A 25784-nucleotide genomic window follows, 5' to 3' on the forward strand; every position below is an offset into this window, starting at 1 on the left:
TCCAATCAATTAAATGTCAATCACCAGGTTGGCAGCAGAACACAAGTGGGGCACACAGACAATACCTATGACTGAGCTATCGTCTTGAATAAATCATAGGTTGATAGGTTGATAGATTAGTACTAGGCTAACTGCCCTTCTGGGCCATTTAGGCCTAGCCAATTAACCCATGTGGGAATCAAACCCTGCACCTTGTGTCAGTAAGGCAATAATCTTAACCATTATGCCAACCTCCCTCTCCTATTGCTTGTGCCATCTTATCAAAGAAAGTCCCCATTATGACCATCATATGCATTTGGAACACATCAGTAATGACCTCCCCGATCTTCTCCCAAAAATCATTTCTGTCATGGACATGACGGCATCTCCTCCAGGGTGCAGGCAGGATGTCTTGAGCAGGGGCAGTTCCAGGCTCCTCATCATTGTCATCATCACCGTCTTCTTTGGATGATTTGGGCAGCAGCCTCACCCATGCACATTGCCATCTTTGGATTGATGAACATCCTTGGGTACCATACTCTGTACAGATTAATTGTAAAACACAACAGAAAAGAAAATGTCTATCATGCAGAACAATCCCATGAAAATCAGAGTACAACATAATATCGTTATGATGACAATTGACACCGGGACTGAGACAGCCATTATGGACCGAGTTACCCATGGCCTGATATGTCATACTCCTAAAAAGGATTATTTCCTGGACAGTTCTATATGCTCAGGCACACACACACACACACACACACACACACACACACACACACACACACACACACACACACACACACACACACACACACACACACACACAGTATTAGCATTGTAAAAATGTCTGAATGGTCAACAAACATATTTCACTGTCTGCTTTCAATGATGCATATGAGTGGACAGAACATGCCATTGTATAAATGAGGGGAAGTTATCGGAGACTATTGTGGACAAAACTTCAGTCAAAACAACTATAGACATAGAATGTAATATATCTGTTAAGAGTAGTATTGCATGTGTACAACTGTATGTATTCTATTCTGAAACAATCGGGAATCAGAAGGTATGCAAAAGAAATATTTTGAAACATGCTTGCTGATTATGACCTGCTTCTATTAAATGGGTACCTGCTCAAGTGTCAGTCAACCTAGGTTATAGCAGTGATTAAAATTTTGTTAAAAACAAACAAGTGGTTTTTAACAAAAACAATACCAATGTTGATCTGCAGGGTATGCTCATGAATCAGTGCTATCAAATGGGAACCTGCTCTAGTGTCAGTCAATAACAGTGTTTTTACAAACACACACAGTGTGTGAGGCAGGTGCAGTACCAATGCTGAACTCAAGGCCATGTCACCCAGTCTGCAAACAGTATTAATACTGTCTCCACAGACACCCATTTACTTTGTGAATAGGCAGCTTATGCACAAAAGATCAAACATCAGAAAACACAACCAGACATACAAGTATACCAAACAATACATCATAAGCAATTATCACAGCACTTACACTTGCATGTAAAACGTTCACCTTATAACCTGCATGTTGTGGATGTATTTCAAAAAATGTGTGCTGACAAAATGGATGAAAAATACAAAATACATCAACACTATAAGTTTTATACACACTTGTAATGACAGCTGCCAATTTCACTTATCTTACTGCTACATGATCGGTATTCCTGAATTCTAACCAATAAACATGAATGTTTGAAAATTACAGGCCACAAAAGAATGGAATATGCATCTAAGTTCATAATATATGTAAAATATTCAACATACCTCTCTCCTTCTGCTGATCTTCAAGCCTATGCATCCATTTGATGCACATCACTCTGTTCAGAGTGTAGTCCTCATCATCTGAAATAAAAAAAGAAAATGTTTAAAGTAACAAGGGTAAACATTTCACAACACACTTTGTGGATTATTATTTTGAAGAACCTTAGCTTAGTACAATACTCATGTGATATTGTAACATTTAGGTATTAATATATTTGAGCACAGACTGGAGGATATGAGATTCAAACCTGCAGACACAATCACATCCAGACTCTAAGCTTGAGACCTATCTGGCTGTCTAACACATATTAACTGTAAACAGCATGTTTTCCAGGCAGAGAAAATAATTAATGACATCATCCCGATGGGGGATGGTATACTAAGAATGATCTTGGCTTAGGATCAGAGCCGGATCATGGTCAAATGGGGCTCTAGGCAGGGTAATGGATTGGGGTTGCCCCATACACAGTCCCCCATACACGGCCCACTTCAGCCATTCCAGTGTGTCATTACTTGGCTATTTCTCTCCAGTTACCATAAACATTGTTCAAACCTCTCAGTGTGCATAGTGTTTTCTGCTTTACTTCTACAATGATTATTTGGATTCAATTTAAAACTTTTATTTCAAATTTTTTAGCAGAAACACTGATAGACATTTGCTAAACAAAGCAATACAGTCTCACAATGAAAACAGACTTAGCATTACAACTTCTCTGCCCTGGAACCTCCCATTCATGAAACAGCATTGAAATCACATTCAAAGAAAATACATCCGGCCAGTGGCAGATATTTTATCTTTGGGCTGTTTTTAAATTATAGGCCCTTGCACACATTTTTAGGACCATGCAGACATGCGTGCGTTATTTGATTCATGTTCCTGATTATATTTAAATTATATTCTTTTTATTATACAGCAACACTTGGAGAGCATGCTTTACATTTGTAGCTTTCAACATTTTTCCAATAAGCAATGAAACAAAATGTATGAACCAATAATGACAAAACTGTCCAATTCAGAACATTCAAACCATAAAAGTCTACCCAAACTTCTGTCATTGCAATCCAGCAATATCAGTCAATATGCACAATCTCTGCAGAAGTAAGTCATCTGAATAGTTCCACATTACAGATCTGTAACTAATGAAGAGGTTGCTGCTAGCAGATAACTTTATATTTCCGGGTTTCATCTACAAATTCAGTGCCCACTGCCCTTGAAGAATAAGTTGTCCATGTTAAATCAAAAAAAATGATAAGCTGGTAATATTGCAATAGAAAATGGATGGCAAACTGACAACAGGCTCATAGGTACTAGGCATCTCATAAAAAGGAGGACATACTCAGGACTGCAGCACTCCACCCCCCTTAAAGTACAACACAGAATCAGCAATCCATGTTCATGCTGTGGGAGTAGAACCCACAGCCTTCTGCATCAAAATCAAGTATACTACCTGTTGTGTTACTAACAGTGCTTTTAACTTTTTGACACAATAGTGAATTTGCTAAACAAAACAGTTGCACATTGTAAACAGACAGCATGAGCAGCACTAAACTTATCTTCCCTTGAAGCTTACAATTCCTTGGAAAATGCACCTGACACTTAATTCCTTGAAAATGCACCTGACACTCATCTCCTTGAAACTCATTGTTTTTTAACAGTTTGGTAGTTGTGAGTAGAGTTTTCGGGTGTTTTTCCTGTAACTAAGGTACAGAATTTGAGCCTGAATAAATTAACTAACCACCTGCTATTCCTAAATTGGGTGTTTTAGACAAACACACACCTTACTTGTCTATAGAAGAATCCAGTTCCAGTCTGTCCAGGAGTGTGTCTAAATTCTGTGGAAGCAGCACAGTAATGGAATGGAAAGTCTTTGTTATTAAAATTTCACTCATGTGGAAAGGAAGAACATGAAGTCTGTGCGACCACGATACATGCAGAGATGCAATGAGGAGGCCTGTGATGACATATGCTCAGATGCAACAGGTGTGTGTGACAGGATGTAGAAGGTGACGTAAGTTTTTTCTTTTTTTGTAATAAAAAAAAGTAAATATGACAGTCTCTTGGCAAGTGGGTCCCTTCCCAATCAGTGGGCCTTAGGCAATTGATTGCCTTAGTTGCCTAATGCTGGATCCAGCTCTGCTTACGATTGCAAACTATGACCGTGTGCTGCTCATGTAGTTACACTGTTTTCAAATTACATTCATGTCAGCACAGTGTTCTGAGAAATTAACAGTATTTGAAGTAATCCACTCCTCATACAGTGTGAGAGGGTCTTGTAACATCCAGCTTGTGTGAACAGAACCATGCATGCTGCCGTACATTATGGACACAAAATGATATATGTGAGAACCATTATTCCTTTAAATTACACATCACTAGTTAAAGACATACATCTTCCCTGCCCTTCATTGCAACTGTTAGTGGGCCCATCGCAGTCCCTCAAAATTACAGTTTGAGTCTGTTGTGCAATTGACTTCAGTATTTCATGACAAAGCAGTGCTTCACAGCATTTTAAACAGTATTCAGTATTAATCTACTAAATTTCTCAGACTTATAACAGGATTTAACAAGATGTAGTGGCACCACTGCTAAATAGCTGATGTTAATGGAATGTTATAGATTTCGGCTGTATCATTTGTAATTCGATGAATAACTCAGTTATTTGAAACAAATCTCAAACTATACATTAATTTCAATATGGGTAAAATGCTTTGCTAAAAGAATGTTATGGGTATATGATATCAATATAACAGTTTTGGACATATGTAGCCCCTTTCAAGACATGAATACACAGCACACAAAACATATATATGCTGGCTTGCATTCTTACAAGCAAGGTTACACTCAGCACATTCTACTCATAAACAAACAGGTACAGCTCTTTAAACACCATTGCTCAACAACTGATGTTATTAGGCCATTACAGATTATAGTGTTATTCCTAGAAAAACTAGATCAGTGAGTCGTTACCATGCACAGCATAAAATGTAATATAAATTATTGCAATAAGATTTAAAAAAAAAATGTTATGGGTGAAGTTAGCCAAGGTAATATGTTTCCATATGTGATTTTAAACACACAACATGACAAAATGTAGACATATGGACCAGCTGTTTTACAGGCTGATCTAAATTGTACTAGGCTTTTATTGCAAGCAGGTACTGCAGCCATTTATAAGAATTCCTGTGATGAATGGCAGAATACTAGAGATGCATAAAATGTTTACACTTTTAAAAGTGAAGAGATAACAGCTGTCAACACATACATAACAAAATATTTTAACCAATGTTGCAGGCATTCATTTTTATGTTAATTAAATGTTTGAGTACTTGTGTAGAAGAATGATGTCAGTTATATACATGTTTGTCTTCCACGTTGTAACAGTGCAGTAGGTGATACAGTGGGATGGAAAACTATGAAAGACACAGTCTTCTGCAGTGTAAGTGCCATAGGTATCAGTGATGCAAGGCCACAGTGGCTATGTGAGATCATGTAGTTAGATATGGTAAAACATATGTATATCTACAAAAGACACAGTTATGGTTATTATCTATTAACAACATGGAAGTGAACCCACAGTCAAGAGGTTAGCAGTTACAAAGTCCATTGAATTATCTACACAAGCTAATTCCCACAGCAGCTGCAACATGGTTATAAAAGCATCTATGTGATATATATGGGTCAAATAGTGGAACTACAAAATACGCAGTCATCCACGGCATAGACTCTATAGGCATCAGTGATACACAAGGACAGTGGCTATGTGAAATTATGTAGTTAAATGCTGTGAAGCATATGTGCATCTTAAAAGGACATAGTTACAGTTATTAATTCATTTTTAAATAAAATAATAACATGGGTATCAAACCCATACTCAAGAGGCAGTGAGTACAAACTCCTTCTGAATTATTCCCATGAGCTAATTCACACAGCAGCTAAAATGTGTTTATAAAAATGTGTATGATATATATGGGACAAATAAATATCAGAAAAAATCTGTAGGAATACTAAGGAATATGTAAAATATTGACACTTACTGTAGTATCTATGGGCTACCTCTGCAACTCACAGACCCTCCGTTGAAAAGTGGCCGAGTCTCTCAGATGTAGGTCATCATAGTGGTGACAAACCTCACTCCAATGCAGAAGATCCCCTTCATCCATCAGTTCTCCCTCATATTCTGGTTCCACATGTCAATCATAGCAAAGTTTCTGGGTCTGGCTCTCATCCTCTGTGTCATCACGATTTGCAATTCTTTCAAATCTGCAAAACAGGAACACAGAGAAATGCTCACTGAGGTACCACTCAGTTCACAGTTAGCAATGGTCTGAGAAATAAATGCATCAAAATCAATATTTCAAAGTGGCACTGATGACATGTTCTAAGATTATGAGAAGATAATGGGCACTTACCATACCTGGTACCATTTAGCAATACCTATTGGGTGTTTACATGGGACAGCTGTTTTTTCAATACATAATGGCATTTTACATGGATGTGCATAAATGTGATTCAAAAAACTTGAATTTTAATTAACTTCATTCATTATGTATGGCACAAATTGTAATTAAAGCTGTGTGCACACAAGATACACAAATTCTGTGAGTCTGAGTGAGAGGTACATTGGTAATTGGTGAAATTTCTGTAGTGGAAATTAGTACATCCATTAAAGTAAATCATTTCAAAAGGGACTTGTTTAAAGTCATATTTAATCTAAATGTTAAGTTTTCCAGAAGTTGTTATAAGTTCCTAGAGTGATGTTGTCTTGAAATTTATACATACAGGTGTTGCTCTTCTAAATTGTTTACTTTAGTCCCATATGCAGTTGTATAGATTGATTTCCCATGCAAATGATGACAGTATATGGAGGAGGATTTACGGATCATCTGCAAATCTTACTAGTAATTCCTTGCACTCTCTGGTCTAACTAAGGAAACCTGTTGATTACAACAGTATCCGTATCTAGTATGTGATGTTGCTATTATGGATATTTATTAAATCATGACTCTTAAAACTGTTATACCATATTCTGTTGCTATTTGGGATATTTTGTCAATGATGCTTCGTAATAAAGGTGTTATCAGTACTATTTCAATTTACTATGGATCTATACTATCTATGGATACAAAGGTGTACCGATGCTTTCCAAAAGTAGTTTAATTGTTAAGTGATTTAGTATAGTAATGTACAATACAAGCAGTGATGGCATGATGCTGTTGTCTTTGGATCTGTAGTCAACATATATGTAATGTCAGGTGTTCTAATCCACGTCACGAAGTAAACAGGTATTACAAGTTATGCTGTTTTGACAGATGTTGTATGACACCATTGTTGATACTTTTCACACCATGTCAGTATTTCTCACAGATAGCAATATACAGATGTTTGCATTGCACAGGAATGCATACCATTTATTTTGACATATGCTGATCATTGACTCAAATGCATAAATGTGCTCATGCATGAGTCTTATCATATGTGTATCAGTGCTATCCTGATGATCCATCATCCTAGGGGTGACAACTTTCACTGAGGAAAATGACATCATCATTGATGCTGTCACCAACATGGAAGGAGACTCCTAGGCCATTTAGGGGATACTGTGTGGAGATTAGAAATATGGATGCACCTCACCAATATTATCAATGTTGTTGGAGGTCACAACCGATCCCATGAGGCCTGTAGATGTTACTGCTTGGAGATGATTCTTTATGTAGCCAATAGAGTCACATGTTATGAGAGGTAGAGGGATGCAACCAGTGGTGGATCACCACTGACCCTCTTGATGACATCACAATTTTTTTGGCCTGAATGCATAGAGCAAGTGGGGAGAGATGAATCCCTAATGGTGGGATTGAAACAGGGGTTCCAGAACGGACATGTATGTATTCATGTTCAGTACAAGGATGAGTATTTTGACACTCCCTGCATATTGCTTAAGCATGCACATTCCTGTATTCCTGTATTTGATTTACAGCAGTAGAGTAAAGCCATGAACAAACTTCCACACAAAGTGAGGATGGTGAATATAAGTATAATTGCATGCATTGGTAGATATGAGTTACAGACAGAGCAGTTGTAATGTTTATTGCATTAATATTCACAAGTCCATCTACTTTGATCCTACAATAGGGAACAGCAGCTAAGTGTATCTCATACCTTTCAACTTAACAGATTTTTGCAGAATGTCCAGATTTTGGCCTCATGTTTTTGGTCCGTTTTTCATAAAATTGTGGTTTTCTGGCAAATTATTGGTAAATCATTAAAGATTGCAGTTAGAAAATAATGACAGATATTTGAGTTTCAAACTTCATATCCTTCAGAAAGTTCATGCTAAAGCAAAATCTATTATTCTATCAACTTCCTAAGTTTGTAACAGCAATATTTAGAAATTGTCCTTATTTGTGGGCTTTTGTCCCACTTTTATTTATGGCTTTGTCCAGATTTCTTGTTCTAAGAAGTTGAGAGATATGATGTCTCTATACTGTTGCTGTGCACCCTACCTTGTTAATGCCCACACCTCATGTAATGGCACTGCTGTTTACTGTTCCATTGTTGTTTCCATGATCATGAGCATTACATGTACATCCAGTGGAGGAGCAAGCCATGCATTATCAAATGAAGAAAATCAGGAATGCTACAGTTACACTGTCAGAGCTTTCAACAATGTTTTGCACATGTGATGACAGAAATCTTTGTCAGTATTTGTCAACATAGACCCTTCTGGTAAACAGTTGCAACTTACACTTTGTATTTGCAGCCCATATTAATGTGTTGTATATGTGATGTTGTCAGTATTAGTTTTGATAACTACAGGATGGTGCTGCCTTTCTCTTTATTTTTTCCACTGCAGGATCCACAGTACAAACCACAACTTATACACAGCAGGAGTCCTCAAGTGCACATACAAGTGGTATGGGTATGTCACACATTCAGTACTTTTTAATTGAATTCACCTGGAACATGTTGTGAATGATATGATCCGTAATGTCTTTTTTTCCCTGCACTAGTTGGAGTTCAGCATAGTGGATCAACAACATCCCACGAGTGTTTGCCAGGTGTGTTGCTATGTTTTATTCATCACATATGTCATGCATATTGGCCATGTTTGTAGATTATGTAGTTATGGTATGTACATTCTGTAAAACATACATACATTAGACGCAAGTGAAGTCAGTAGCATCTGTAACATTGTAGTGAAATATATATATGCCAATTGCGTTTTATATTCATCATATGCTGTAGGCACATTGTACTGATCTATGTCTTTGTATCCCACAGCACATTAACTGTCTTTATCATCCAGCAGCCCAGCCAGTGACTATGATGCTGTTCATGGTGTGTCTCAGCATGGTAGTATGGCCCCTTGCACAGAGGACATTGAGTTTTTTGGCAAGTTCATCTGAGAAGTTGACATGGATGTTGTACCAGATGTATCCTCAGATGTGGAGGCCCAATTGAAGACAGATTCAGAGGATGATGACACAGTGGATGTGAACAGGGTAAGGTCATTGTTCAACACACCACAGTTGGGAGCATTGTTGCTGGTGTGTCCACACAACAACCAGACACAGGTCATCGCCATAGACATAGCCGAGCAGATGTTGGACATGGCCAGGTGTCAGAGCGTGTGCACCTCCTACTGCAGGCAAATGAAGAGATGTTCATGCACTTGCTCATGCCTCAGATCATGTGGCACACCAGCTACATGTCATGCATAAAGAACAAGAGTGCAGACATGGTGAGACTGTGGCTGCACTGGCTGCTCAGAATGAGAATCTGTTAGCTGTGACATGGTTAGTGAAAATCTGGCCTCTGCAGTACAGCAGCAGTGTCATATTACAAACAGGATTCTGCATTCCATGACTATGCAGAGAAGATTGCAACCTGTGAGAGGCAGGCCACCTGTCTGCAGAACCACCATTGGCCATCGGGAATCCCTGTCAGTGGTTCAACCTGCACATATGTCTACTGATGTCACATCTGCTGATGTCCTGACAGTCATAAGGCCTTCAACATGAGGTCATGCTCCTTCATCTGAACATGGTGTCATAACACCATTCATCTCCTCTGTGGAGAAACCAGTGCAGAATATGTCTATACATGGTTGTGGCCAGGTGAACCATGGTGTGAAACATTAGCAAGGTCAACCAAGACTGCGATAGAGTGCATACAACAATGTAGTACACATATCTGACTCATATTATTTCAATACCACTATGCTGTGATATATGTTTCTGAAATTAAAATGACTGCATGATGTCGTGTGTGATTTCTCTTTTTTGTCTTATGCTATTGTACAGATATGTAAGTGTAGCTATGTAGTGTTGTTGAACATACAATGATAAAACAGAATGAGTGCATATGCATACCTGTGTTGGTTGTCCTGTGCTGATGTTTTTATTTTTGATGGATTTTCATATGTTTATGTTGGAATATGTTAGGCTCTTGTTATGTACATTTAGTGAGTATTTGCAATCAGATGCAATCTGTGTTGCTGTAATGGGGCAACCTCTGGACACCAGTGTTCAGTCTGTGTACTTATGTACATGTGGCTTGTCATGACTCAAATGTTTGGGTCAGACACTACCGTGTAGCCTGGGCCTGCACTTGCGGTCACACCCTACATTGCCTATGCCTGTGACTTCTGTCTCCTATGTCCTCCTACTCCTTCTCCAATACCTGTGGGATGTCCTGTTCAGATGTTTGTGGTTCTTGGGATAGTTCATTCAAACCTGCAGTCGGAAGACTGCCATGTGCTCAGGTTAGCATGTTGTGCAGCATGGCACATACCATTATCATCTGTGCTGCCTTCTCACCTTTGCATTGCAGTGTACCACCGAATGTGTCAAGACGTCTGATCATCTCTTTCAGTACAAAGAACACATGATCAATGTTGTTTCTAATTGTTGCATGTACTCTATTGTAGGCCTCCTATGCAGGGTTGGCTGGATCATGGTACAGGGTCATTAGCCACGGCTCAGGAGGATAACCACAGTCACCTGTTGTGGGGGGTAAAAACACTTTTGTTCATATTGGATATTGTTGACAGGGGGATACTTAAGTTACATCTTAGCAGTGTTTCTGTACTTAGCCAGAAGCAATCCCTCTGGAATTCCACCTTGACAGCATCATGGACAGTTCCAGTGTTTGTTGCCATGATGTTGTTATGCTGCCATCTGCTGCACACACAACTTGGCAGTTGATGGATGGACATCCCCTTCTGTTTATGCATGGGTCTGCTTCTGACTGGTGTCTTGATAGGTATGTGTGTGCAATCTATTGCACTGAGTACATGGGGGGAGTTTGAGATGTTGGAGAACAGGTGCATTACACTTCTCCTTTCCATGGGTGTGGATGGGAAGTGTAGATAGTCATCCACCTTTCTGTACATTGCTTTCAGGAATTTTGTTTGGATACAACTGGCAGCTGTCTCTATTACTCCCACAGCATCCCCCATGTGTGTCTCTAGAATGTCCCAGATATGAGTATACCCAGGCTGAGTCACACTTTGGTTTCAAGGAGATGGGATTTCCTTGCAGGGTCTGCACACACACATATGTGGGGCACACATGTTACAGATAGCCTGCACAATTCATCTGTCTAGATGGTATCTGTCAATTATTTCCTGGTCTGACAACTGGTTTTGTTGCAGCCTTGCTCTGACTCTAGCTGGCTGCCTTCTAGGATGTACAGCCAAATTCTCATTTATGGTTTTCATCACTTCTACTTGTTGCAGTATATTAACAGCAGGTTGCATTGTCATATGTTTTTTTTTTCAGTTTTGCAATGGATTTCACAGGAATCTGTAGTATTCCTGTGAAATCCTTGGGGTCCGTATGTGCAGCGAACTTCGGAAGTGGAGTCGGGGTAGCTGTTTGTTGCATTTGAGTTGCTTTGTGTTTGCAAGATGTGTTTTGGAATCACAATGGCGTATGCAGAATCCCTAATTATCATACCCTGAATACTTAAGTAGTTGGTCTGCCTTTAGGGTGTCTTCTGAAACTCTGTCATCAGTAGGTGTGCTGAAGTTGTCCTTCAGCATGCTGTGCTGTCTGCAAATAGAGGCTGTGAGCTATATGGAATCCAGTCCAAGATATTGATAGTTAAAGGGTGTTCACTTTGCAGCCAATTTGAATATGTTATTATCATAACTTTTCTTGCAAACTCATTTAGTATTGTCTTACTACTGTTAGAACTTAATGCCCTGTTGTTGCATTTATTATTTATGCGAATTAAACTTATAATGGCTAGGCAGGGTATGGGCACTGACAATTTGTTTATCAACCTTTGCATATTTATGCTTTTATATCTAAGTGTACAGCTTTGCTAGCTTGCAGGTCTGTTTCACTATTAACTACTTTCACTGTTTTGTTTTGTTGTCTAAATTGCGAAATATTTCTTTTATGTTCATGACTACCCTAAGCATACCATACTGTTATGGAAATGATGTTTGATGAATGTTATGATATGTTGCCCCTTTTCAGAACTTTTAACAGGTATATGTTTACACTACAGATCTTCCATTTTTAAGCACTGTACCATTACAATGGTTTAGACTTTAGGCTTACAGTATATCCATCTCGATATCAAATAAATAAATGAAATGAAATGAAATGGTGTACTTTAAGTATATTAGTTGTAAACCTTCTGTAGCCCAATTTTGGACCTTGCCCACAAGTGTATGTGTATGTGCGTGTGTGTGCATGCATGTGTGTGTGTGTGTGTGTGTGTGTGTGTGTGTGTGTGTGTGTGTGTGTGTGTGTGTGTGTGTGTGTGTGTGTGTGTGTGTGTGTGTGTGTGTGTGTGTGTGTGTGTGTGTGTGTGTGTATGTGTATGTGTGTGTGTTTATTGCATTTACAATTAACACAGCAAAAAAAAAGTATAGTAACTAAAGGCAAATTAAAAAATCCAATGAACAAGACATGTCTGCATGACTGATTCACCAAACACGTATCAGTGGCCCTATAACAGGGCTAATTTAATGAAGAGCTTGGATTCATTCACTGCATTGCTCATTCCTTCCCTTCTGTACTACTCATGGTGTTTCATGAAAGACTAACTCTGTAAACAAGACAGTGAATGCACTGCATATTTCTTTAGAAAATACAGATAATGAAAAAGGCTCTTGCTATAAAAAGAAAAAATACTGCAGATGGAATTTTCCATGCTTTAACCACAGCAGCTACAGTATAGTTGTATTCATTCATCATCTCAGTAGGTGTTTTATGCTGTTACAACTAATTGATGATAGATTCTTTTTTCCATGTAAAAGCTTTGCTGCTTGTTTAAATTAATTGTTTTGACTATCTATGTTCCACTAATAGCAGACGTTATGTTTTACTATGTCGAAGCTTTTGCTGCTTTTTTAGATTACAGGATTAAATATTGGCAAACAGACAGGATCAATGCCATAGGCAGGAGTCATGAAAATCCACAGTGGCTCCATAGATGACCAGCAACATATTACTACAATGTACAAATGAAAATGTATTTATCTGGTTGTTCATTAATCAAGTAAACACATTGTTACTTAGGTATAGCTGTATAACATGGACTATATACAGCTATGCCTGAACAACAATGTCAAGGATAACTGACTACATATGGGGGCTCTCATAATACACATTTAGCCAACATATTTTTTTGGGTGGGTGTGGGTGGAATATGAGTATCTGAAGCATTCCTACACAGGCATAGAGAGAACATAAAAGCACCACACTGAAATTGACAACAGAGATCAGAAATGAATCCCTGAACCTGGAGAATGAAACAGAAATGTTGACCACTTAGTAACAGTGCTGCTGAAATAAAACAATACATAACATGAAATGGAAGCATAGAATGTGAGACAACAGGGCATAAGACTACATTACAGGGATGAGTGATGATCTACAGGATTATGACCACAGACCATATGATTGATAATTTTATAACATTAAATGAAATATATATTGTTAATAATATTATAAAATCATATTCAGTGCCATAAAAAAGTTAGATAAACTGCAGACCTACAACTTAAAGAAGAAAAGTAGTCCAATCTCAAAAGGCTCAGACAGTGTTACATAAACGTGGTACTATGCAAAACAGGCAAACAAGATGGAAAGGTATGCAGTATTCATCAGTTTACAAGACTGTGTCAACAGGTATGGCTCAAACATGCATGATGGATGTTAAACAATGCATACATGAGATCATGCATGGCAGCATGTCATACAGCAGATCAGCAAAGTGACAATAACAGCCCCATTATGTATATACACTTCACTAGCTAAGCCTCACACCAAAACAAGTTCTAAGCCTCTACCACCAGACAAAAACACTTTAAAATAAATAGGATTAAAGAAAAGGTAACTGTTTAAAAGGTTGGAACTCTTGATTGCCAGGTCCTGAAATGTGGAGATTTAAAGACCGAAAATCTGAACTTACATATGATAAGTCTGAGGCTGCTGTTTCTTGGAATATTCTTTTTTCTCCAAGATATGGCAATCTTGAAATTGGAATATATCAATTCAGGCTGTGTGGTGGCTTGCCTTTTACCTCAGCAGTACAAGGAGGCTTACCCTCCTAAATATCAAACCTAAATGAGATGAGCAGTGTTTGATAATCACACTTCTCCTGTATTTTCAGTAATTTTTGGTCTCATTTCAATAGAGAACCTAAAGAAAATCTGATACATTAAAATCATAAAAAATATAGCCCTAAACTATACCTAACATCTTGAGCTGTAATTTCACCACTGAAGCAAAACAATCATACCACAAAATTGCACAAAAGCAAAAAAAGTTTCACATACACATGCATATTATGCACACACACACACACACACACACGCACACACATACACACACACACACACACACACACACACACACACACACACACACACACACACACACACACAAACAACATCCAAACTAATAAAAACACAAAATCTGAAAATGTAAATGTAAAATAAGTATTACAAAATCCAGCCAAGAAACAGACAAAATTGAGCAAGAAAGCTGAGCTTTTTCAGCTAGGTGTGTTACTGCACTGCACTGGTGCTACTCCAGAAATCAATAAATGAAACCTTTATTTATCATTTTTCTTGGGTATTGAGCCTCCAGACAGTTGTATACATTTTAAAAATAATATAGCAGTGTTTAAAATGCATAATAAATGTGTTTTCAAAATTCAGTTATTTGCTGATAATATACTGTTAACAATGGGTAACATTGATTTTTCTCTAATAAATATAGCAAAAAATCATTACATATTTTTAAACTGGTGTCAGATGAAGAGTTGAATCAGAATAAAACTGACACCTTAATTGACAAAGAGTTGAATTATTTGATGAAACCCAAAAGTAAATTTAAATGAGATAGTTAATGTATCAAGGGACCAAATCTGTAAAGTTTGTGGAAGCTACTTGTGGACAGCACAACACACCAAAGGAAAACTTCAGCATCCCTGGTGCAGACACAATTCCAGAAGACACGCTGAAGGTAGACCGAGTACTTAAGTACTGAGCATAGGACAATTAAGGATACTGTGCACATTGGTCTGATTCCAAAACACATTGCATGTAAACAATGCAACTCAAATGTGACAAACAGCCATGCCAACTATGTTTCTGAAATCCTTGGCACATACTTTCTGAACCCCAAGGAATCAAGCAAGTACTATGGATTACAGTGAAATCTGTAGCAAAGCATAAATAAATATATATATATATATATATATATATATATATATATATATATATATATATATATATATATCAGAATGCAACCAGCTGTTAATATACTACAGCAGGGTGCAGTGATACAAGCCATAAATAAGTCTGTGGCTGTGCACCCTAGAATGTAGCCAGCTAGAGTCAGCAAGGCTGCAACTAAACTAGTTGTCAGACCAGCAAATAATCAACAGGTGCCATCTAGACAGACAACTGGTGCAGGCTGTCTGCAACATGAGTGCCCCACATGTCTGTGTTGACCCTGTGAGTAAACCCCTTCCACTTTGAAACAAAAGTGTGTCTCAGCCTGGGTGTACTTGCATCTGGGACATTCCAGAGACACTTAAGGGAATGCTGTGAGAGTGTCACAGACAGCTGTCAGTTGTATCCTGGCAAAATTCCTAGAAGCAATGTGCAGCAAGGTGGATGACTGCATACACTTTCCATCTACCTCCATGGAGTGGAAAACTGTAATGCACCAGTTCTATAACATTACAAACTTCCCATATCTACTCAGTGCAATGGAGTGTACAAATATACCTATCAAGACACCAGTACATCCTGAAGCAGACTGATACATAAACAGAATGGGCTGGCCATCCATCAACTACCAGGTTGTGTGTGCAGCAGATGGCAGCATGACAAATATCATGGCAACACACACTGGAAGTGTCTATGATGCTGCCATTTGGAGGAAAAGAAAACTGAGGGCTGCATTCCAGCAAGGTGAATTACCCAAGGGACTGCTACTAGGCAAGTATAGGAAAGCAGCTAGGATGCAAGTTAAAGATACCCCTCACAACAATATCCATTCTAATCAAAAGAGTTTTTATTCCCCAGAACAAGTGACTAAGGTTCAATTGAGCCGTGGCTAATGACTCAGTACCGTGAATCATCAAACCCTGCACAGGATTTCTACAGATTCGCACACGCAACCACCAGAAACATCATAGAGCACATGTTTAGTGTACTGAAAGTTAGATTCAGATGTCTGAACACATCCGGGAGTGCATTGCAATACACACCAGTAAAAGCAGTAAAGATGATAACAGTGTGCACCATGCTGCACAACATGCTAACCAGAGCACATGGAGGTCTTCCAGCTGCTGGTGTGGATGAACTACCCTAAGAATACCAAATGTCTGAAAAGGACATTCCACAGGTATCAGAGGAGGAACAGGAGGACATAGGGGACAAAGGTCACAGGTATAGGCGATGCAGGCCCAAGCATTACAGCAGTTTCTGACCCAAAACCTTAAGTCATGACAAGCCACATGTACATGAGCACACAGACTGAACATTGATGTTCAGGTGTTTCCTCACCACAGCAGCACAAATTGCATCTAATGACAAATACCTGCTAGATGTACACACTGAGCATCACACAAAAGATAAGCATAACATATTCCAACATGAACATATGCAAATGTGTCAAAACGGGGATCATCTACTAAAACTGACACAGGTATGCATACACAATGAGATTGTTATATCACTGTATGGTAAACAATAAGGGACCCACATTAATGCTACACATATATATTTCTACAAAATAATAACATGAAAAAGAGAACTCATGGAAGACATAATGTAGAAATTTTAATTTCACAAGGCACACATCACAGTAAAGTGGTATTTCAATTATATGAGGCAGCTGTGTGTACTACACTGTTGGACATAATCTAACACAGTCTAGGGTGACCTTGATGATATCCCACACCACAGTCTGCAGTGCCCTGACCATGTACAGACACATCTTGCCCTTATTGCTCCACAAAGGAGATGACTGGGGCTACAACACCCTGTTGAGACAAAGGAGCATGACTGTAAGTTGAATGCCTTGTGACTGGCAAGACCACAGCAGATGGGTCAGCAGCTGAACTCTGTGCAGGTTGGACCACATACACTGATTCTTGATGGCCGATGGTGATCCTGTGGATAGGTGACCTGCCTCTCACAGGTTGCAACCTGCTGAGTACAGTCAGGGAACACAGAATTCTGCTGGCAGCATGACACTGCTGTAGTACCATAGAGGCCAGGGTTTCCATCGGCCATGCCACAGTTAGCAGAGTCTCAATATGAGCAGCCAATGTAGCCATAATCTCACCGTGTCTGTGCTCTTGTCTTTTTTGCATGACATGTAGCTGGTGTGCCACATGATCTGTGGAATGGGTAAGTGCAAATACATCTGAATCATGTCATTGTTGTGAACATTCATTTGCCTGTAGCACCCTCTACATACACATCATCTGGTCAGCTACATCTACTATAATGTCCTGTTCCTGGCTGTTGTGTGCAACTGCCAGCAGTAATGCTCTCAGCTGTGATATGTTGGTCAATAACCCTGTTCATCATCCACTGTGGCAGTATCCTCTCAATGGCTAGACAAGTGTACCTCCACATCTGAAGCTACATCTACTGCAACATCACTGTCTGAATGGAGATATTATAAAATCAGAAAACAAAGGAGAGTAGTATTGCTGGAACTGAATTCATCCTGAAGTCTTAGTGAGTACCTTCACAAGGTGGACCCTGTTTTTTTTTCAAAATCTCAACAAGGCAACACTGATATATAGACTGCATTTTATATATCATATATCATGGACAAAAGTAGGTTAAAAATAAAAAAAGACAGTTGGGTACACAAGTCTGAGATAAAATAGTGTCCAAACTTTGTAGGCACACTGGTGCCAGGACTGGAAAAAATACAGTGCTGAGTCCTCAAGACACGTAAACATTCCTACAATGGGGTTAGGCCAGTAGCAGTCCACAAAAATCACAAAAACTGATAGGCCAAAGAAGAGCCATAAAGATAATAGAATGGATTATTGAGGATAAAATATAAATTATGTATTGTTACTATTATGCAAAAAGTCCAGCATTTCGGGACAGAAGATATTCAAAAAGATTAAGAGAGAAATTAGAAGAAAGAAAAATACTTGCGCAAGAAAAACTGTCAAAAGCTTAAAATGTAAATTTGTATTCATTAATGCAAATGATTCATGAAAAACATTATATACATCAAGAAACATTGGGCTGTTTGGAAAAAATAAGCAATTGAGTAATTGAGAAAATATAAAGAACAACATTTAGAGATTTCCGAAAAGTAGAAAAAAGAAATATAGACATGGGAAAGAAAAAGAGATTCTATATGGTGTAATATTTATGCAAAGGAAAAAGTCAAATTAATCAATACAAAAAAAAGCATCACCAAAGTATTTCAAGAGAAATACAGGCAAAGACATCCAGATATGGAAAATTTCACCATACAAAAAATAAGATCACAAAGGGGGAATGTAGAACAGAAGATTAGTAAAGAAGAAGTTAAAAAATAGAAGCACAACATATGACATACCTGTGAAGTGAGGGATTTAGTGTAGAAAGTCTTAACGCAGGTTATCACAGCAAGATAGAACAGTGATTCCCTCAAATAACGCAAAACAGGATCGGGAGACATCTAAAAATATGGACATGGAAAAGAAAAGAGATTTAATATGGTACAATATGGATACAAAGGAGAAAGCAAAATTAATCAATACAAAAAGAGCAACAACAGGCATATTTGAAGAAAAATACAAAGAGCTGGATACGGAAAATTTTAGGGTCTATATTAAATAGACAAAAGATCAAAATTTTGAACGCTCACATGAGCGTAACTTCAGCAACTTGAAATCGCTATTGTGGGGGGGGTGCCCCCCACACCCCCTGCTAAATATATATTCCAACTCTGAGATTGCACTACAGTGAGGAAAGGGCAAATATTCTAATCTTCACAGTACTGCGATCCAAAAAAATAAATATTGAATTGCTGAATTTCCACTCGTGAACATTTGACATTTAGATCTTTCGTTGATATAAAGATGACCCAAATTTGATAATACAAAAAACAAGAAAATAAGCAGGGAAAGTAGAAAGAAAGATTAGTAATGGAGAAGTTAAAGAAATAGAAACTGATGTTATAGATTACCTGGAAAGTGAAGGATTTAGTGTAGAAAATCTAACTCTGATAACACCACATCAGGATAGGGTAATGAATCCCCAAATTAAGGAGAAACTAATGGAGCAGAAAACAACTGATCAGTTGCCATAAGAACATACTTTGGAGCCTTCAGTAGGAAACCAGTATAAAAGTTCAGTTGTAGCTGCGTAACAAGGGAAGGAACAAGAAACTGTGACAACTCTAACTCAGTCAATGTTACGGAGTGATAGGCCAGTGAGTTCTGATAGGAAAGAGCAACAGATAAAAGGATGAAACTGAAGAGAATATGGCACAGGAAGATGCTCTGGAACTTTCTGTAGAATGCCCACAGGAAATGGAGAAAAAAGAATGTGCCCTCATTTTAAAAGAAAATGATCTATGGGACGAGTTGCTTGATTTAATAGAGATAGATAGACATATTAAGATCAATGAAAGAAACAGACTACAGGAAGTCAGTAATACCCAAAATGTTAGAAGTTTGATGAAACAAATGAACACTGTAATCAGGACTTGGGCAGTGCATGGCAGTGAGCAATGCATATTAATTGGGTGTGGCGATCCTAAATGAGGTTTTACAGTCAGTATTGCTGGCTGCAAAACCTTGTAAATCAACACGGATATCGAATCCATGTAAAGGAGAGCAGAGATGGTCCACCCTGCCCCCAGATGAACACTACACATCACTTCAAGCAGACCATTCCTTCCATCCTCTTAGGGAAAGACATCTTGCAAAAGCCATAAATAATGGCTGGGAAAAGTGCCAGAAATAGGTTCACTTTCAAAATATTACTCTTACAAATTTTAGAAAATTGATAGAACAACGAAGTTTGCAGAATGTAGCTCTGCCACCATGCCCACAAAGAACAGTACACGTCATAAGTCATGCAGCCCTCCCAAACTCTTACAGCAAGAAATGTGAACAAAGCTATAAATACCGGACAAAGAGTCAAAACTAGGGACAATGTTTAAATACTGCCGTTGCAACTTTAAAACATTGATAGAACAACAGGTTTGCAGTAACATGAATGTTCTGAAGGAAATCAAATCAAATCTCAAATATCTGTCATTATTTTTTTAATTCAATCCCCAATAATTTGCCAGTAATTTGCCAAAACCCCACAGATTTTATGAGAAACAGACCAAAAATACGAAGCACAAATATGGACATTCAGCAAAGATCTGAACAGTTGAGAGGTATGATGGCAACAGCTGCCCCTTGTTTGAAATTTGTCAGGGTCTCAAACACATTTAAATAAGGAAAAGCCATGCAAGGGCCATAGATATGTCATTCTACATGTATTACTTTCATATATGTTATTGTTTTTCATTTCTCTCTTTTTTTTTTGCACGTTTGCATGATGCTTAGCTCATTTGAACATGTATCAGACATGACCCAGACAGCGAAAAATAGAAACTGGATACATTCAGTTAACCACTGGACATTGTGCAAACTTGATAAGTGAGGCTGTGCTGCACTAACACTGTCAATTTAACAATGAATACTAATATAGGGGATGTCGTGTAACTAATCTTGTGGCAATAGGTGGTAAGTCTAGGTCCTGAGTGCAAATGGTCTTGGGTTTAGTACATGGCAAGAAAAGCTTTCATTAACTGTGTTGACATTGCAGATTATACAAATGAAATGCAACATAGAGAAGTGTTTTTTCAGCCTTCTTGTGGCAACAGCTGGAAGTTAGGACTACTGTACACTTGGTCCTGGGTTCAAAAACTGCATATGCCATACACTTTTAATGTTGCTCCACATCACATCATATTTACTCTCACTCATAACACCTGACATGTAGCTGATATTAATATTAACATGCATGAGGGCTGAGACACTAACACTGTGTCAGTTATATTTACCTAATTATTTATATGGGTATTGTGAGTATATTATGAAAAGTATGACTGTTGTGTAATGTGTACTATGTTGTTGCAAGTATATTTCTACAATCCCATTTGAATAACAGAGCTACATAAGTGGCTGTATAGGAATTGCATTTTCTTCTTCTATTTTATTGCCCACTGTTGCATGCCACTTACCACCACACACCCTGGCTTACCATTTTTTGAGTGAGGGTAAACAGCACGCAGTATTTTAAAATGTAGCAAAAACCAAGCAGTGCATACTCTCAGTTAGCACTATATGTGCAATTGTCAGGAAAACATTTATTTAAAGTTGAACTGCGGGAAATGCTCATTAGACATTGAGATTGATCTTTAGGAAACATGGCTGGTGTTGGAGAGGGTATGCACTTTTGTAGGTAGTGCTGGGGTGTTCAGGAGTCCTAAGGTTTTGCTGGGCTCTTAGTTAAGCAGCAAGGCCCATGCCTATTGCAGTGGGATTACTCAGGATCTCAGTATAAGTCTGAAGGCTGGATTAGCTTGGCAAGGGCTTTGACCAGTGCGACAGGTATCCCACGTACTGGTGAGCAGTGTCGCCATCATTATGACAACCTAAGTAGGAGGAAGAGGGATACCCTTGATCAGTAGATCAGGGAATGTAGAGTGGAGAACACTCCACAGATGCGTAAGTATAAAATGCTTTGACCAGTAGTAAAAGTTATAGCTGAATATAGTCAAGACTGCTATTCATAAAGGCATGCAGTATGTATGCATATATAAAGTATTTATTATTTTAGCTTTAACTGTTAAAGATGGATTACTTGTTATTTTAGACAGTTGTATATAATTGAGCATGCATATTTCAACTGTAAAAGAAACTATGCATGACATACTCTGTAGCAAAAAGCAACTATTTCACATTTTCAAATAATAGTGAGCAGGCACAAATATAAAGTGTAAAAGGACAGTATGCATGTAGTAGTCTGTAGTCCAAATGAAAAGTACGCTATCACAGTAGTCAGCGGTTGTGAGTTCAAAAACCACACTTCCCACATATACAATAAAGTGTACAATAGTGTTATGTTTTCAGCATTATATACACAACACTGTCAGCTAATTATCATTATAGCAAGTTGCTTTCAGACCTCAATACCTCTGGCACGACTGGCCTGCTGTCAAATGTAAGCATGCGTATGTGCAACATATGCACACACAAATGATTGCTGACTGCAACCTGATCAGTAATACAGTGCCCATCTGTTAGTAACTGGGTAGTCTTGAAAATATTAAAGACATCTCTTAGGAATTGGTAGTGTCAAAAGTAAAATGTAACAGAATAGAGTGACGTTAGCAAGGTTTCCTTTTTTCTCTCACCCACACCTTTACTTATTTGCTTTATTATTTAATTTGTGTTTATCTTGTTGTTATTATGTATACTTTTGTATTTCTCTGTTTTAATTCATTAATTCTGATTTTGATTGTATTTGTTGTTATATAATTTGTTTTTCTTATTTTTGTTATTAATATGCTTATTTTTTGTTTTTCTTTGTTCACCTATTTATTTTTTATGAATCTAATTTTTATTTTCATTTATTTGTTTTTTTTATTTTTTTTTATAATTGTATGTTCTTTTTTTTATTACTACATCACAGCAGGGTAGGCAGGTCCCCCATGATCCTCCTACTTTCACTCCACCAGCTACAGCACCAAGGCCCATCATGCCTGGGCTGCAGCCTGGCAGCTCCCTGTCTGCACTACGTGGGCCCTCAGGTAGTTCTGCCCCAGTGAATAGGCCTGCATTCACCTCTGGGAGCAGTGGTAGAGGTGCTGCATTTATCACCCAGAATGAGTTGACAGGTATGGTGCATAGGATTGTCCACCACATGGTGGATGCACAGTGCCTGTTCTATGTCCTGCTACAGAGTACTCATCATAGACACACATGTTGGGCACTGCAACCTCTGGTGCAGTGAGGGGACAGTGGGGTTAGTTCACTTGGTGAGGACATAACTCCCACTGTCACCCATCCCAATGTCCATGGGACCTCAATTTCCCCACCTTCACTCCAACCATGGTGCTCTCCCCTCTTGTGTCCTTCACCATCCCTGTATCTTGTCTTGTATGTCCTGTCTTTCAGCAATTGCTTCCTCACCTTGCCAACGTGCCTGCCCCAGACATGCCTATGTCCCTTCCCCAACATTCCACTCTCACCAAAAGAAAAAAAGGGCACCTGCCCTCCCCCCAAAAAAGGCATCCCATACATAGCTCTCTATTTCACATGTGTCTACTTGATACACTTGATTCAGTCCAGTTGGCTATACAACATGATTTTGTTGTTGTCACCTCTGTCTCTGGAGGTGACAGTCCAAATTCAGCTAATATTGTATATATCTGGTCAGTTTTTACTGTTGAGGAAATTGATATCTATGGATCTTTCCTACACATTCCTGCCGTTTATTTTACTTTGTTTTTCCCCCTGCTTGCTCCCCATTTCATCACTGTCCTATCTTGTCCATTTCTTTTCTTTTCTTTAATGAATCATTGTGAGATAGTGCATGATGTGTACCATCACTAAGCAATGGTAAAGGACAGTATTATCAGTAAATGTATGTAAAATTAGTATACACACTTACAAAATTCATGCCTGCACCCAATTTCAAACCCATTACCATCTGCCTCCAACAGCAATGCATTAACCCAGCTGGACATGCAATCAGTTCCTTAGCAAGTGTATTTTATATAATCAGTATTAACTGTCACATGTTATTGTCATATTTACCCTTTGTACTCTCCTGTGCTTGCTCCTTATATCACCAATATCATATTTTCAACATTAACTGTGTATGAAGCATCATTGCATGATACACATTAATGTTTTACATAGTCTTAGTGCACAGTCTTCATTTATTTTTATAAAGCAAGTGTGCACCATGCTGCTCATTGCACAGGCTTGCTAAGCAAGGGAAATAAAAATGTTAATATATAACAGAAATGAGAATACTATTGGCTACAGCTTTATTTGGAACCAGTTCTATATGATTAATGAAAGGAACTTATCACAGGTTGAAGTCAATTACTACCTGCAGTCAAAGATTTAGTTAAGTAGTAGGTGTATGCAGCAGCAGTGAAGGCTGCAATTTTCTACTCAGTGTTTAAAATATACCTGCTATTTGACTGATGGTGTAACACCATCTGTTAATGCATTGCTCCAACTTTGTTTTGGTTCAGATGGTACTAGGTTCGACTACAGATGTATGCAACAGTTTCACATACTTTTAAGTATAAAGAAATATTATAAATTGGGATACTCATGAATCTGTGTCATCATTTTTGTGGAATATGGTAGTGGTTTCAAATACATGTTTATATACTAGTTTTAATTACTTTTCCTGTAGGCTTGCTTTGTTGCCTAGTGTGCACCGTCTCGCACCATCTTGCACCATTGTGCGATGATGCTGTAATGAAAAGAAATGGGGAAAACAGGAAAGTGGTGAAATGAGGAGCAAGCAGGGGATAAAACAAACTGAAAAGAAGGCAGGAATGTTCAGGAATGGTGCAGGAAAGAACCATAGCTATCCATTTCTGCAACAGCAGAATTTGGATTGTCACCTCCAGAGAGAGAGGTGAACACACCACAATCATGTTGTATAGCCAATTGGACCAAATCAAGGGTGTGATGAAGACACTGGTGTGAAATGGAGAGCTATGTATAGGAAAATATTTTTGGGAAACGTGCCCTTTTTTTTCTTTTTGGCAGAGAGAAAGGAATGTTGGGGTAGGGACCTAGGTATGTGTTGGAGAGGTAAAGTGGATAGGTGAGGAAGCAATGGCAGACAGAGAAGTCATGCAAGATGAGACACAAGGATGGTGAAGGACACAAGAGGAGGGTGAACACCATGGCTGGGGATAGGGGAACATCATGAGCCTATGGATGCCAAGTTTGGAGACAGTGAGAATCGAGTCCTCACCTACTGGACTGCCATCACTGTCATCTCACTAAACTGATAGTTGCAGTATCTGACATCTACGTATCCTTGTATTATTCAGAACAATGATGGAAAACAGTGTCTCCACATGGTGTAGGTATGCACGAACTGTGTGGCGCACAGTCCTATGCACCAACCCTGACAGTTCATCAAGGGTGTTAAAATCACCAACTCTGCCACTACTCCCAGAGGAAACCACTGCTCTGTCTTGCAGGGCAGAACTACCTAAGGGCCCAGGTAGTACAGGAGCAGCACAGAGGGGTACTTCCATGGTGTGTCCTTGACATGCTGGTGCCATAGCCAATGGAGTGGGGGGGGGGCAGTTGATTCCTGTGGGACAGGCCTACACCGCTGTGCTGTGGAAAAAAATGAAAAAAAAAAAAAAAAGAACATAAGGGGTGGAGAGAGAGAAAAAAAAGGGAGACGATTAGCAACATCATAGGTGACATACAAAATGGTAATACAATTCATACACTGTATTATGTTAA

The sequence above is a fragment of the Protopterus annectens genome, chromosome 2.part1, assembly GCF_019279795.1.
Source record: "Protopterus annectens isolate FY-2018-M chromosome 2.part1, PAN1.0, whole genome shotgun sequence".
Taxonomy (NCBI): Eukaryota; Metazoa; Chordata; order Ceratodontiformes; family Protopteridae; genus Protopterus; species Protopterus annectens.